Raw genomic sequence first — 4,902 nt, forward strand, 5'->3', positions numbered from 1 at the left:
GTAGTCGTCGTGGTTGTTGTTGTTGTTGTTGTTGTTGTTGTTGTTGTTGTTGTTGTTGTTGTTGTTGTTGTTGTTGTTGTTGTTGTTGTTGTTGTTGTTGTTGTTGTTGTTGTTGTTGTTGTTGTTGTTGTTGTTGTTGTTGTTGTTGTTGTAGAAGTGTGTTAGGTGCAGCCGGTGGTGGTGGTGGAAGACGCGCGAGCAATTCATTAAACTTGTTATCGAGCTTTGTTTCGAATGTCTTCTCCATGCCATCTATCTTCTCCATGGCCTCTTCAAATCTATTTAGCACATCTTGCACCTGTCCACTCATCATTTGCTGAAATTTATCATGCAACTCCTTATTCGTCATGTTCTCCCAGTCAGCCTTGTCGGCTTGTGATCCTACCATGGTTAGCAGCAATAGAAACACACAAGAATATGATCCTACAGACTACTAACAAGAGGTAGTGGTGGGTGTCACAAATCCGTCAAGCAAATCTCAAATTCTTACCAGTTCTTACCCAGTAGCAGGCAGTGATCGGCAACCGTCGTAGGCAAAACACTCAAAGCTTGGATAGAGCGATTACCAGGGAGAGTCAAACGCATGACGTAGATGGAGCTGGGAAGGCTTATAATATGGTAGTAAAAAGGGTCAGCAATAATCAATTCAGAGATGCAAAGTTGAATAAATACTCAACAACGGTACTGTGCTGATCCTAGGCTAGACCGTGCTAGAGATGCAAGCCTAGAACACTAACAAAATCACGGCGCTGCACATAAACAAGGGAGGAGCATGCTCTGATTTTTTTTCTTCTTTTTTTCACTTTTTTTTGCACTTTTCCCCTCTTTTTTTTGCTCTGCAACAATTTTTTTCTAAAAAGTCTACAAATGGTATAAAAACTGCCTAGCCAGAATTTTCCAGACTTAGTTTTTTTTGAGTTTGGGGACGCCTAATTTTCAATCCATGCCACCACTATTTTTTTTCAAATAGTGACGGCATTGGCTTATTTGGCATGTCACCAATAATAGGTTGTTGGCGGTGTGCCGTCAACAATCCACGCCACCAGTAAGTGAGACCCAAAAATGGGGGACGACTTAAGTTACTGGTGGCGTGTGTCAGAAATGACACGTCATTAATAATATCTTATTGGTGGCGTTCGGTATAATCGGAACGCCATAAATAACTGGACTAAATTGTACAAAAATATAAGAAATCTAGATAAATTAGTGGTGGCGTGTAGGAGTACTATTCATCTCATGCCACCAATAACTTAGTGCCTCCCATGTACTAAAATATGACAGGAAAATGGGCTTGGCAATTTTGCTAACTAGGCTGAAAATAGCCCACTCACCCTATAATTTGTTCTCTCTCTCTCTCTCCCTGTGTGTTTCCGAATCCAAGCCCAAGCCTAGGAAAAGATTAGGTCGAGAGAGACAGAGCTCGCCTTGGTCTCGCCGCCACCCACCTCGCCTTCCTCTCGCTGCCGCCCACCTCGCAGCTCACCGTCGGTCGAACCCTATCCCCCCACCTCAGGCGGCTCAGCTCCGACCTCGCCGACACACACCTCGCAGCTCGCCTAGACTGACCCCACTGAGCACCCCACCTAGTCCTCTCTCGCAACCCCTTGCTGCAGCCACCAACGCCGGCCGATTCTGGTGAGGCCCAAGGTCTATGTCCAGCGTGCCGCTCAGCCCCGACCTCGCCTCTCTGCCCTCCGTCTTCCCCTTCGGCAAAATCTGCCGCACGCGGCCTCCATCGCTCGTGCCCCACCCCTACCTGCGTATAGGGTTTCAGGCACGGCGCTGCTTACGTTGCCAGCGCAGCACTGGTGTCCATCTCCTCCGGCAGCGTCCCGTCATCCCTTTCTCTACGGCGGTTGTGCATGGCATCCCCATGGTGAGCTCCTCTCCTCCCTTAGTGTCTGATAGGGGCGAGGGTCCCGATCTTTCAATGAGATGGTGACTATCATTTTGGAGGAAGTCGACTTTGACGATCCGACTACGAACGTGCGAGGACGTCACACCTTAGCAATCTCTAAACCAACTCCGAGAGGTCATTGACCACGCCGGAGCACGATCAACCTGACCACGAAGGTCTGTTTCCTGCAGGCAAACAAAGAACAAGCAAGAAACTGAGATTGCAATTTGGATATTTCGAATATAAGAGAAAGCTTTATTGATTAAGGTGGGGTTCTGTGACGTCTTGGTCTGGTCGTTGGACACAAACGAAGTACGCGAAGTTGCAGCTATGGCGAACTTTTAATCTAAACAAAACCCAAAGTCTAAACGACGCCCTAAGGGTTGTATATATGGAGGAAGAGGGGGGAATTTCGTGGCCCTTGGAGGAGGGGTCCGAAACCAACCCTAACTCTTGTTTCCCCACACATACAGACTCTAAAAACAGCCTATACTTAAGTATTTCGAAAATACATGGGCTTGGCCCAATAATAAGGTGAGGCAGCACCTAGAATAGCCTCTGGACGAAATTTATGAAGTGGCATCTTGTATATTTCGTCCAAGGCTGGCTTCAAAGTCCTGAAATCATCACTTGTAACTCCGTTCTTGACCCCCTTGCGCATGCCATCATCTCCATACTTGAACTTGCTCCAAGGTTCATCTTTCTTGTCCAAGCTGGGCCCTTGATTCGTAAGCAAAACAAATGTATCCAATTTAGGCAGCATCATATTCTCATGAACATTAGAATCGTTATCAAGAAACGAAAGTACCTGATAATTTAATTGGCGTGCGCGAGCTCTAGTAATTGGTCCAGTATGTATAGCAGCAGGGGCTGTGGGTGTAACAATGGTATTGATGTCCTCATCAGTGTCACTTGGACCAAAATTTAGGATCTGTAAAATCAGTTTAGGATCTGCAAAATCAAAATAAATTGATCCAAAAATTTGAAAAGATAACGTTGTCATCAAGAGAAAATAGTCCATGGTATTTGTTCATATGAATACCACAATTAGCCAATGCTTTGCTGCGATGTTAGAACTCACAGCTTGCCGTAGATGAGATTGTTGTCGTACATCGGACAGCAAAGCGAGCACGTACACAACTAGCTAAGCAGGAAAGCAGGTAGGTGGATGCTTTTCACGTAGGCTAGCTTATGAAGCGAACTAATCTCCGACAGCTAAGTTAATCGATCTGTAGAGACGAGATAAACACAACAGAATAAGCACGCACAAGATTGATCTTTTTTCCCCTCTGCCATAGCTTCCTAGAGGCTTTTCTCCTTTATTTGTAATAGCTATTTAAGGACTCCTTGACCTATACATATTAGTATTCTAGGACTAAACCGACTATGACTCTTGTCACGTATATCACTAAAACTCTAACCAAACGTACTAAATTTGGAATATCTAATATGCGAGTTGTGATGCCCAAATCGGATTGATTTGGCTAGTAGTTCAGTAAGAACGGATTGATTATTTGATATGAATACTTCACTGTTTCAGGAACAATTTCACTTCAATAGTCATGCTAATGTTCCACTATTATTGGTTTGTAGTTTATTGTTCATAAAATCATTTTCATGTACAAAAGATTCAAGTTTCCCTTTTTCTCTTAGAAACTAAAAGATTCAAAGGAGTAAATTAAGAATATTGTATTCTTATTACCTCGTGAGTAGCTAGCAACAATGAACCTTCAGTATCAGAGTAAAGCAAGGCCATGTGCATTAAACATGCTGACTTGGATATTTTTATTTGCTTTGATTAGTCATTCTAACCAGTCTCTTTCAACAAGTAGTAACTAGACAGATAGTTGTTGACAAGTTGTGGTAAGTTACACTAACAGTTTCAAACAAGACAGCCGGAACTACTAAGTCAAAGCATTAAGTCTTTCAGAATTAGTTGTGTGTGAGGACTGCTTGTTTCTACCTAGGTAGTAACTTATTCTAATACTCTGTTATGTGAGGTCATACCCACGACATACTACTAAAATACTATGTTGGTTTATCTTTGCGTGGCCATTTTCCTTAAACATAAGCTAACACATGCAGTTTTCACACATCTTGGTAACTCTGGTTTATTTGTACACCAAAATATATTTAATTTAAATCCACTTTTTATGTGGAAAGGTTTTTTTCTGTAGTATTTGTTTCCATTTGTAGAATTTCAGTTTCATAATACACATGAACAGAATGCGTGATGTAGTGAATGATTTGCTTAGTACAGTGGTTATGACAGCCATGATAGTACAGTTGGATATTTTTTATAGCATTCTTTTGTATCTCAGACTGTTTGTTCAACTGGTGATGATTTTATGGATCATGTATTGTTGTTTGTAGATATTCTGCAACGAACCATTTTTCTACGGCCATGAAAACCATCATCAACTTGTTAGGATTGCAAAGGTGCTTATTCAGTTTATTCCATTTATTCTTTGGAAATATAGCTATAACTAATTAAGGATTATTTTTCATGTTTTACTCCTCACGCACTGTTTTATATGGATTCTTTGGTGGCGTCTGATATTGTTTAGACTTGTCATATACCATTTGCTATTACTTACCTTAGTGACCGAGTGGTTTTGGTTCAATGTTTTGATGAATCTGTACCGTGCACAAATAAGTTACCACCTCACTGTTTCAAGTTAAGAGCTCTAAATTCTGGCCACACCCCTGCATTGACATGTACTTGGAACAAATGGGCTAAATGCTTATTTGAACAAATACAAAATTGAGCTTGACCCCCAACTTGAAGCCCTTGTTGGAAGGTATATTGCCACTCAGCAGTCATTTTGATGATGCAAGATCTCAATTTGCCATTTGATTTATAGATTGACCATGCAATTATACTTTCTTTTCTCATCTCCAACTCATAGGTGCTGCATGATGTGTTTGAGCATCTGGTATGTAGATAGACTAGGGGTTGGGGCGCCACCTAGTGGCGCTCCTGAGAGGAAGCTGGGGGGTGCCAG

Source organism: Triticum dicoccoides, chromosome 7A (assembly GCF_002162155.2).
Source record: "Triticum dicoccoides isolate Atlit2015 ecotype Zavitan chromosome 7A, WEW_v2.0, whole genome shotgun sequence".
Lineage (NCBI taxonomy): Eukaryota > Viridiplantae > Streptophyta > Magnoliopsida > Poales > Poaceae > Triticum > Triticum dicoccoides.